Raw genomic sequence first — 12,500 nt, forward strand, 5'->3', positions numbered from 1 at the left:
TAAATGTCAATCAATGTGTTCATTTACTTGATAACAGTGGATAACTCCCTCTCAATGGAAGTGCGGGGCAGGCTTCTTCGATTTTCTGGAGTTTTGCTCACGTTTTCTCATCTACTTGTCAAACGCCTTAGAGAAATATGCTTTCTCAACCTCAAAGCGATCAAGTTGCCCACATTTTTGTTGGAGAGCATTCCAATCACGCAGTCACCTAATTTCATTCTCGCAGGGTGAAATGTTCATTAGTTTCTCAGTTACTGGCTGAGAAATCAACGACCAGCATCAAGTTGTGGCGTCAAGTTAGGATCAAAAATACATAAACAGCTTTGAAAAATACACATGGTACCTGAAAGCCAGAATACAAGAATATGTTAGCTGGTAAGATGAGATTAGACCGTCGAGAGACGATCTCCACTAAGGGTTCTATTAAATTTCCTGAGCTGAGGTTTGAATAAAAAAAAGCATAATTAAAGTAGCATGCAAAACTTAAATAAAAAAATATATTACCATAATTATCGCAAAAACCAAGTTGTGGTTCATTTTTTTTTTTCAAGGTTCACTTTCACCCAACTGTGTCAGGATTATCCAATGAGTTTAGTGGTCCAATATCGGTCGTAAATGGGACACCAAGAACCAAAAGAATGGGAAAAACTGTGCGTGCAAACCATATCATATCAGCTTTTTTCCACGTATGGTTTCCGCCACCAAATGACACACTACTAAAGGGTAGCAGGAAATCGCGTGACCGGTGCTGTTTTGATCCTTTTTCGGTTTGCTAAAGTTTAATCGGCTTTACCGCTAATGAGTATCAACCTAGTTTCCGAATGAAAATGCTTGCGGACTGAAAAAAATGAGTTAACAGAATTTTTTGTTACGGATATAGGAGAGCACGTTTTCTGGTTTATTTATATTGAAACGCAACATTCATTGAACATATTGTTTTACTTTATCATTTATTGCTGAATCTTTTCAAAAGCATTTTCAACTCGTGTCAATTCCAGAAAAAACTGAATCGGAATTGTGTATTGAGCAAAGTTTATAGGTTTAAATTCATAAGCGGCAGGCTCATTGTGTTAGTAGATAAAAAAAAAATTGTAATCAAAATTTATTACCTTCAGTTATTGTAACTTTTTCTTTCATTGCTTTAGAAGCTAACAGAATGTGAATCCATCAGATGAACTTTGACTGGAAGTAACCTTCCAAAAGGTTGCTTGAGACATCTTCTTCTAAGAAACTCATAAAAAACCGAAAGGTTTTCTAGCCAATGAAAGCGGACTTCTGCAGCGTTGGCTTTCACCTTTTCTTCGAGGTGATTTTCTTCCTCGGTCCAGCAGAATACCCTGAAATGTGTAGTTTCTTGAGTTGCGGGTTGTGCAAAAAAAAACCTTTTGGGCAAGAAGTTGTGTGCATGTATTTCTTCCGATAAGTGTTTATTACTGAGTTACTGAACTTAGTGATGTACCTTCAGTAAATTCTATAGCTATCAAAAAAAAATGTCGGGAATGATTTTTTGCAATAGCTTTAAATAACACCCGTGAAAAATACTGCAAATCATTTTGAACACAAAGAAAAGGTTTTAGACAACTAAGAATTTTGAAATTCGCTGCAATTTATCTTTAAAATTTTCGATCATTTCCCGACTTCAGAATAATAATCTTAAGAATAATCTCAAAAAGTGTAATAATAGCAGGAAGAACTAGCATTTCTATTGAAAAGGTAGTTAGTGAACCGGGAAACCCGAGAATACCAAGAATAGCTTCGAAATTTCGTTGCTTCACTGGGAAACCAGGAATTTCAGCACAAAACCTGTAAAATGTTCATAGTTTTGGACAATTTTCCACAAATTTCAAAAACGTTTTCAATTAAATTTGAAATGTTTGAGATTTTTCTCGGACGTGATGTGATAATAACGAAATAATCTCGTTACATTTTTCTGCGAAGATATATTCTTCTCGATTTTCGGTTGATTTTTTTCTCGGTGATTTTAAAATAACTTCCATTTAGTTTACGTTTCGGTTTACTTTATTCAAAATTTTCAACCATCTTCAGAACGGAAAAAAAAAAATTAACTTATCAATTAAAAATTTTAAAAAAATATCTTCTTACACTAAAGCTATTATACGCCTGCTGGGGCAATCAAATTTTAGTTTTCGCAGTCACTGTTGTTGCTGCTGCTGCCGCTAACTGTCGACGCTACTACTGTTTTTCGCCTGACTTCCGCGTCGTCTTTTTCTCGTAGCTTTTTCCACAGACCGTTGTAGACACTTGAGATACCTTTGGTATCCTGTTGGATGTTTACCGCTCGATTCTCTCGTATTTTGATGTGTAATTTTTCGGCTATCCGTCGGTGGGTCGTGTTGGTAATTCTCTCCAATATTCTCGTTTTAGAGAAACCAAAAACATGACCAGGACCGTTGTCTAAAGCGTGTTGCGCCAACCCCGTGGATTTTTTGTTTTAGGCGTACGTTTGAGAAGTTTAAAATCACCGAGAAAAAATCAACCGAAAATCGAGAAGATAAAAGGAACGGTGACCGAAACCCAGTTAATGCAACGAAGATATATTCATGAATCTTCAGCTTAAATGACTAGTGGATGTCTAAAAAGTAGCTTTTGATAGGTAACATTAAATCTTTGAATTTACTAAAAAATCTGGTGAGTTTAGCTTATTTTATTTGAGCATATCGGTTAAAATGCGGTTTAAATCGGATTCTTGCAAACCTATTTAAATTCTAGATTTTAGTTGTAAATTTGGCTTTTGAAAAAAATTGCAATATTAACAATGTTAAACAATACACAAAATATATTGAATTTCCTGAAATTTGTTTTGCAGGAAAATTACAAAAACATTTGTTATTCAAAATCAATCAATTAAAATTATGCGGATGATTAAAAAATACAAAAACCTGGTTTTTTTCATTAAAAAGTTGGCATCAACTCAAATTCTTCTTTAAATTTGTAAATTTCAGCTGAATTATGTGCCGTAAAATTGACGAAAATCGGGACGCCAATGAGAAAAATTGTTGTGGTCCTAATATTCTGCATTCAACACTCCTTTCAGGACCAAAACGTTCCTTGATGTATTGCGTAAAAGCAAATATAAATTTTAGTTACTTCATTATGGTCGAATAAATTTTACAAATAGTTTTTGGAAGCATAATAAAATTGCCAAATTTCATACTATGACAACTGTTGTTTGGCGTCACTTCAAATAGCGATTTGACTTGTCTACAAGTTTGGTATATAGAGTAGAATTTTTTCAACATGGTTTGTGAAAAAATGGAAGAAAATTTATTAACATTTTAACAAAACATTCTTTGGCCCACCAATCGTGGGGTTAATCGGAACATGCCCAAAAAAGTGTTTCAAATCCCACAAGACTGTGTAAAATAATGTGGAACTGAAGAAAATTAACCTGTAGTATACCCAAGAAGATTAAGGCATCAAGCTTTCTAATAACAATTTAAATTTTTAGTTGAATTTTTTTGCCCTTTTAGTTAGGCATCACCATCAACATTTGTTCGAATATAAGTGTGGGTGATAAAAAGAGTTGATTGCTGGGGCTTGCAAAAATAAAAATAAAAAATCTGCAAAGCGAAAAACTATGCACTAATTTGCCTTCTCAATGCTGGAAGCGTAACTGAAACGAATTTTTAATGTTGAGCAGGTTCTAAGTGCTCGAGTTTCTCAATAAACAAGCAACTGTCATCCCACTTGGGGGAGAACAAAACTTAATTTTTAAAAGTTGATAGTGAAATCCTCTTACATTTTTTTTCTTTGGTTACGTTTGGTTCAGGGCAACAAAATACAACATCTAAAACGAATCGGGTGCTAAAAGAGCATCATTTGACAGAAATATTATGGAAATAGTCCAAAAATTATCCCGATTCATCCCATCTAAGTAGGTATTTAAACTGACTTGGTGAAGAAACTTAAATTTTGAAATTGGACTAACACAAACAATTATAAGTATGCGATCTCTTGATATTCGAATTCGCCAACGAAATAGGCATCTTGATAATTTAATCTTGATTGTTAAACTCGAGCTGAATCTGAATCTGAATTTTGAATACCTACCTGCATATTCGTTTTAAAATCAAATTGTGCACCTGAATTCAGTATACGAATTTTAGATTTGTATCCTAATTTCAATGTGATTTCTGAAATATACAGAACAAACTATTCCTAAATTTAGATTCCAAATCAGCGAATGGAAATTTGTTTCAGACTCACATGGAATTTAAAAATTCGAATATTTATCAAACAAAAATTCCGGATGGTTTATATATATTTTTTTCATATTTGAAAAACTATTATTTAAATACTGAAAAGGCATGTAAATATTGAAAATCATGAATTAAAATTGTGAATGAAATGCAAAACCAAATTTAAACAATTTTAAAACCACTTTTCCTTTCTATTTTTTTATCAAGATTCGAACCGAAAATCTAAAATTCAAAGCTGGGTAACGCATCCATCATTTGAAAACAGAAAAAACAATTAAGATTTTGATAATTTGAAACCAGAACCACTGGAATGAGTTTAATCTCCTTTAAATTTAATGTTGAGAATCGAATTTCCATCAACAAGTAGGAAAATTAATATCAACAAGTAGGAAAATTAAAAAAAAATACTGAAGCAGAATTCTGAGCCTGTGATTGATTTTCGATGTTTTGGAATTATCACTGAGTTAAGATTGTTACTCTTGAATAACCTCACTCAATAATCAAAATTTTATTAAGAACTAGCTGATTCCGTACGAACTTCGTTTCGTTTTTAACTTTAAAGCTAATGATTTTGTATTTGGTTGGTAATTGGGACGCATTTTCACCAAAAAGTGGCTTAAAATACTAAACAAAATTTGCAAGCGACCTATTTGCTTCTCCATCAAACGGAAATTTAAAATAAGAAATTAGTTAACCGTCGAAAAGAACATCCGTGTATGAATTTTTGTCTTTTTCGGATGCATAACAACGAAATTATGTCTAAAATATTTTAAAGTTAATATTAACGACCTCTTTTCTGTCGTCTGATTTAAAAATTTTATTCATAAATCAATTTTCCATTTTGTAAAACATTCGTGAATGAAAAATTGTCTGGATCTCATGCATAATAAAACAATTATTGCAAAACATTAAACAGTAAATGTGAACGACCCCTTTTCCTGTCGTCTAATAGAAAGTTTGTTATCAGGAATCCATTTCTCGTCCTGCAAAACTCTCGTGTTTAAATTGTTGCCTCAATATGATGCCTAACAACGTAATTATTGCAAAAAAAAAAAATCGAAAATATTAAGACGAACCCTTTTACTGATTCCTTGTAAAAATTTGACACGTAAAATCAATTACATGTGCTGTAAAACTCCCGCGTGAAAATTTTCATTATAATCCTATGTATAATCAGGAGAATTGGCCTTATTCCGAGAGTCACGTTACGTGATGTGCAAAATTCACATCGTTGTGCCGACTCCAGAAACCACTCTAGGCTAGAAGTTTCAGCTCAAATGTCCTGTGATCGATTTTTGGAGCGCATTCATACAAACGTTTCTTCTCTGAAACCTTTCCTAGAGTCAGGATAAGAAGTGAAATTTTGTGAGTCACGTCACTCGACTCGCAGAATAACTTCCAATGTAGCAAAAACAGTGAACAGATAATATAGACGACCATTTTTGCCGACCCCTGACTCGAGATTTGCAATCTGAAACAAAAACTTCTATATGGAAATTTTCATCTCATTCCAATGCACAATAACATGAATACCTCAAAAACATTGAACAGTTTATATGGACGACCCCTTTCGCAGACCTCTGAATTAAAATTCGACTCTTGAAATCAATCACTCGTTCCTTGAAAATCCCACGTACCAAGTTTCCATCTTTATTCAATTTATTTAAGCATTAATTCGCAAAAAACAGTGATAAGGGGCCGTTCAAATATTACGTAACGCAATTTTCGGGCTTTTTCAAACCCCCCACCCGCCTACGTAACACATTTTTATCAGATTTTCTATCAAAAATTCTAAACCGTAACAAACTGCTATAACCCCTCCCCCCCTAAACGCGTTACGTAATATTTGAATGGCCCCTAATATGGACGACCGCTTTGGCCGACCTTTGACCCTGAATTTGAATCCTGGATTCGATTGATCGTTCCTCAAATTATTCTTATGCAAATTTTCATCACAATCCGATGTATAATAACGCCAATATCGCAAAATCATTGAACAGTTGATATGGACGACCCCTTTTGCCAACCCCTTCTACAAAAAGTGATAACTGGAATCGATTGTCCGTTCGTAAAATCCCGTCTGCAAATTTTCATCTAAATACAATGCATGATAACGCCAATATCGTAAAAACATTAAAAAGTTTATATGGACGACCCCTTTTGCCGACCCCTGACTCTGAATACAATACCTGGAATCGATTGCTCGTCCCTTAAAACACTCATGTGCCAATTTTCATATCAATCCAATGCATAATAACGTCAATATAGTAAAAACACAGAATAGTTAATATGGACGACCCATTTTGCCGACCCCTGGCACAAAATTCAATACCTGGAATCGGTTTTCGATCTCTCAAAACCCCTATGTGCAAATTTTCATCCCTATCCGACGAAAAATAACGTAAATATCGCGAAAACAATATTTGTCTTGTATGGACGACCCCCTTCAGAAGGGTTATGCGAAAATCTAAAACATTTTTCATCATTCCTGGTCCTAATGAGCATCCATGCCAAATTTCAGATCTCTAGCTCTTAAGACGGCTGAGTCTATAGAGGACAAACAAACCCACAGAAATTGCTTTTTATATATATAGTTTTAAAATTTTGAGTGCAGAGAAGAATTCCTACAACCATGACAAAACATATCGACTATCTACTCTTTAATAATTAGAAAAATGTCAACTATTCAAAAGTCTTTTCAGAGATTTTTAAATATGTAGACTATGAAAGACATGAGAAAATGTTGCTTAGTTTCGAGTGTTCTTGAATTCTCGAAATACTCAATTTAGCACTATTACTTTTTTTATGGACACATCCTGAAAGCCCCGACGGAAAAAATTTCCTAAACAGACCTCGTGTATCAATTTGAAACTCCTTGCCTATAATCACTATATCTCTCTTGTTTCTCAACCGTGATCCGTAGCTGATCTACAGTTATTTTTCCGGTTTTTTTTTCGGATTTTATTTTAGACTTTTAATAACGGGAAACTGTAGTGTTGTAGCTGAATATTGTCTGAAAAACATAATCGATTAAGAAACAAGAAAAATATAGTGAATATAGTGGTTTTAGTCAGGGGCGAAGGTGAAGGGTTAGTGAAGGGAAACGTTTCAAATCCTTTTTCAAGAGTTTCGAAGAAACATCCAAGGCTGTTAATATGTTCTCCAAAACCTAACCAAACTCGTTCAAAAGCAAAGAAATACTTTTTATCAGAATATTTGAAAGTTTGCAAAAGTTTATTTGCAGACGTTTGGTGAATGGATTTGAAAAAAATTTGATTAAAATCATCTCAGGCGTATTTTTTTTTAAACCTTCATGCGAACACTGTGTGTGTCGTCTTAAAAAAAAATGGCTCAAAGACTTCTTTTCTGCATTTTTTTTAGTTTGTCATGTTTTGTATTGAAAAAAAAAAAACAAATTTCTTGTTATCTTTAAAATTTTGCATAGCAAATTATAACTTGCTGTTGTTTAGCTCAAAATAACTCAAATCTTGCTTAGATATTAAAATCTGGCCGTGGAACTCGTTTTCGCGATATTACTGAGATATAGGGTGATTTGCCAGTCCTTGCACAGCTAAGAGCATGATTTTGGTTTTTTATGCTGTTTTTTAGTCAATTTAGATCTAAAAGTTCAAGTTTTCGAAAAAAAATGACATAAAAATAAAAAAAAACTTTAAAAACAGCTTGTTCTTCCTCAATAGGCGCACAGGCAAATTTGATATCGTTCCTAGTGTTGTCCTATTTTTTCTAATGGTTGCCACATTTAAAAGCCCTCTGAAGGCTCTGTCACCATGTGGTCAAAGGAGCTAACATTTGTTACGAAAGTTTATAGTAAGAACTTCTAGTTTAGAGACGATCCCTTTTTAAGAGGTCTTCCATATAAACCGTCCAAAGCACAATGGACAAATTCGGACTCTAAATCTCATAAAAAACAGCCGCCTGTTTGAGAGTCTGGATAGAACTTATCTTACTTGAAATTTCCTCATAAACCCAAATCTGCCGCTGAATTCAACCGGAGCTATCTGAGTGGAGTGTTATTTGACTTCATTCACCCAGTATAGACGTTAATCTATGATTTTGTTGTACGAGTTTAACTACAAATTATTAAAAAAAATATGAACACCTGTGGAGAGACTACTTTTTGTAGTCTTCATAAGTTTTTCCAGTGAAGATGTTTTGGTTAACGATTTTTTTTCATTAAAATACACCTTCGACAAAAAAATAGTTGGTTCAAAATTTTTAACTTTAAGGATCTTTTTTTCTTTAAAAAGATAAGTCTCATTCAGATTGTTTTTCCTTTACCTTCGAGTTTCCTTAATAATCATTTTATCACTCTTTCAATTCTGCTGAGTTGTACTAAAGAAAACACGTAAAACGACATTGGCCAGAAGGCTCAAGCTCTTCGAACGAGGAGGCAACTTTGAGGCATAATCACCCGGAGCTGCTCCACAACACTAATCCGATAATACTAAGAACATTAACTAAATGAATCGAAGATAATTCGTCGGCCTTGCGCTCAAATCAAGTTATCCCATTGGCAACAGGTATCGAACTTCGACATGTGTTGGCTACTTTTATGTCAGCGGACAGACCAGTTTCATCCTTCCTCGAACGCTCGATATCAGTTGCTCTGGTTACGTCTGAGGAGAGAAAAAAAATCATCTTCCCCACATCATGGCTCGATGATAATCAGATTAACTAATCGAAGCTGAATGTCGCAATATAGACGTCTTTATATTTATCCGGATCAAAAAGGTTGATCAACTTCTTCAAGACCCAAGGAACTGAGAAGAAGAAGGCGTTCGCCATCAAATATTTGAGCTATAATTGCATTTCTTGGTTAGGCAACGTTCAAATATGTATCGGTTGATCCTGATCAAACACGTGTTGATTTTCTTTTTCTCCACATTGAATCGAACTCGCACAATTAACTCAATGTGTAGATTGCAAAATATTGCATTCCAGATTGTCACAAATGTGTATGGATAGAAAATGCACCCGAGCAGCAGAGATGCTACAATTTGTTTCAATTCAACCGGTTTCGATTTGGGACCATCATTGTCATCATCTTTGATTGAGAAAGAGAGAGAGCCATAAGAAGATGGATGCGTAAAACCAGATCCAGGCCAACTTGGCACGTCGTGTGTGTGTTGTTCATGTTTTTCCCCAACTCCTCCGGCTGTCATCGTTTGTTACCCTAGCTCTAGCTATCTAACTGGTTTAAAAGATGGAAACATCATCTCTCTCTTGAACCAAATAAAGACGGGTGCATGTGTGGCCAAGATGCAGTTTGAATCAATTGGATTGCATCACCGACAGCCATCATCATCCAAATTCATCATCTTAAAGCTGCTAGTGGTGGCGTGCCAGCTTTCGAAAGCTCTACTTGTGGTGACGAGAAGTTGATGGCATAATGGTGATATTTTTTACGAGATTTGATTACATTTTTTATGGCGGAATGCTGTGTATAACTTGGCGATGGAATGCGTTGGAGCAGCGAAACCCTCGTTTATGGGTGGGATAACCTTCCAATTGAAAAATAATTGATGAGACTTCGATGGTGCCGGGTTAATGTTTGTTGAAGATCAACGACAAATTGAAAACGCGTCACTTTTTCATATATTAACAGTTTAGAGTTTCCTCAGAATGGATTAAAATCATGGGAAATACACGTTGGGTTGGGGTTATTTTTTTTTTTGTTCGATTTCGATTCGTTTCTTCATCCCTACAGTATGATACCTGAAAACCCACAAATATAGAAGGGGATTGGAACTTTTGTTTAGGTTACTTTCCATAGTTTGTACAAGTAAGAAATACTTTTACACGCTGCGAGCATTGGGAACTGGGTAATATATCCTGGTATAAGGACTGTATCAAAAACTCGTTAAAACATCTCGCTGTAAATAAAAATAAAAAGTTAATTGTTTTAATTTTTCCTATTCGGTTTATTGAAGATCAGTTTTATTAGAAACAATGTCATGGTTAACACAAGAAAAAAAAATGTTCTAAAGAATGATTCTAAAGAATGAATGAAATGCCTTCCATCAGGTTCTGCACAGTAGCTTTTGAGCATTTCCTGGATGTTGCCTTCAAATTTTTCTCGAATTTTTCCATGCTTTGTGAAACTGTCCCTTGTGAACTGTATCGTTCAAACGGTCGGAGATCTGGACAATTTGGTGGATTGATGTTTTTCTCGACGAATTGGATCTTATTGTCTGAAAGCCACTGCTGTTCAGGCTTGGCGTAATGTGCAGATGCCACTTTCGGCCAGAAGAGAGGGGGATACTGATGCTTTTTAAAGGGTGTCCACGATGAAATTGTCACGCACAAAATTGATTCGCAAAATTCGAGTTTTCATCCGATTGTCATCAAATTTTCAGGGATTGAAAAATAACTATCAAACTACATTTTACCATTTTACTCGTTTTTTATTTACAGTCCATACGCAAATGCCTGCACCTTGGCCTTAATCCCGGCCATAAGATTCTTCCTGTGAATCAACCGTTTGCATGTGAACTCATACTTTCTTCAGTTCCTCGACTGCATTCACTACCTTAGGTCGTTTAAGAAGGTGCTGCTTCATAATCGCCCAGTACTTCTCGATGGGACGGAGCTCCGGAGTGTTGGGAGGGTTGAACACTTTCGGCACGAAATTGCCCTTATAGTCCGCATACCACTTCAGCACGTCCTTGAAGTAGTGGCATGAGGCCAAATCCGGCCAGAAGATTGTTAGGACGTTGTGGGTCTTCAGGAGAGGAAGTAGCCGCTTTGGAGGCACTCTTTCATGTACACCGGTGTATGTCCGGTCATCGTGTTCTGGGTCACGAAATGTGCACTCCGCTTCCCGCACGTGCAGATGGCTTGCAAAACCAGGAATTTATTCGCGAATTTGGATATCTTCTGAGTGTGGACATTAGACCGCTGCAAAAAATGACTTTTTGCTCCCATATGTTTTTTCGATGCCTTTTGGGTCACCAAGCATCAGTGTAAAATTTGAGATGATTTGGTCGATTCCTGAGTTAGCGCAACGCGTTTCAATTTTGTATGGAAATTTGTATGGAAAAAGAAATTTTTGCACATTTAATCATCCAGAAAATTCAAATAAACTTGAAATGAAGTCGGTCTTTAATTTTTGGTTTTGACTATTCTTAGGGTTCAGTTTTTGCGAACATGAAAAGCAGCTAAGACTTTCATGAAAAAAGTTATAACCATTTCAAAATAAAAAATCTGAATCCATTGGAAAGTATTCAAAAATGGCAGACTTTGCTTGCTAGAGCTGTTAATAATTTCATGAAATGTTATGGCAAAGGTTATATTGATCAATAAATTTTCTGGCAACGCAAAGCAGATTTTTGATATTTTTTATTTCCATCCTACTGTTACACAGCTTTCAAACGAGCAGTCAAAAACGGTATAATTAAAAAATGAATTATGAAAACAAAAATTTTACATAACATTGAATATCTTTTCTGGGGTACAATTTAGGTTTGTGCTTTGTTCACATGAAATGTACTGCAAGAATCAAGGAACATTTTTCATCCAAAGTTTTATTTTTTGGAACTTTCAGAAAATCTCTGGCGATTTTTGAATGAACAAATTTGTTTTCCCATACAAATTTCCATACAAAATTAAAACTCGTTGCGCTAATTCAGGACTGGATGGATCGCTTAAAAAAATTTATTGCTATTTCTGGCAGCAAAAACAACCAAAAAAAGTTATGGGAGGTGTAAAAATTTAAGAATTTGAAGTTTCCATACAAAGCTTGCAGCGGTCTAGTGGACATGCTCCGGAACGCTGAACTTATCCTTGGCTGTGAAAAACAGGTTGCCGGGGATCTGTTTGAAGTCGGCCTTCACATATGTTTTGTCGTCCGTGATGCAGCATTCATCTTTCGGCAACATGTTGAGGTACAACTTCCTGGCACGGGTTTTGGCGGACTTGTTCTGCTTCTCGCCGCGATTAGGGGCCTTTTGTACCATGAACGTTCGAAGCCCAGCCTTAGTTTTGGCCTTCTGGACAAAACTCCGGCTTATGTGCAGCTTCTCAGCCACATCCCGTTGAAGGCCCCAACTACGCGCTTGTGATTTTTGGTATTGTACGGAATAATTTTTCCTTCATTTCTGGGCTTCCGATCGATGGTCAATCATTCCTCTAACTGCTTAATCACTCGCGACACCGTGGAATTCGCGATTCCCAACGTTTTAGCGATGGAACGATGCGACAGATCCTTGTTCTCGTGATGAATGCGCAAAATTTTATCACGCACGAGCTGTTCTTTTGACT

At 35.6% G+C, this 12,500-nt stretch overlaps 1 protein-coding gene across 1 annotated transcript in view; it reads left to right on the forward strand.

Annotated features, from left to right (window-relative positions):
- The window catches only part of LOC129753166 (probable serine/threonine-protein kinase nek3), a 195,438-nt gene that overhangs the window by 150,958 nt on the left and 31,980 nt on the right, over nucleotides 1-12,500 (forward strand). The window lies entirely within an intron of this gene.

This window comes from Uranotaenia lowii, chromosome 3 (assembly GCF_029784155.1).
Source record: "Uranotaenia lowii strain MFRU-FL chromosome 3, ASM2978415v1, whole genome shotgun sequence".
In the NCBI taxonomy this organism is placed as follows: domain Eukaryota; kingdom Metazoa; phylum Arthropoda; class Insecta; order Diptera; family Culicidae; genus Uranotaenia; species Uranotaenia lowii.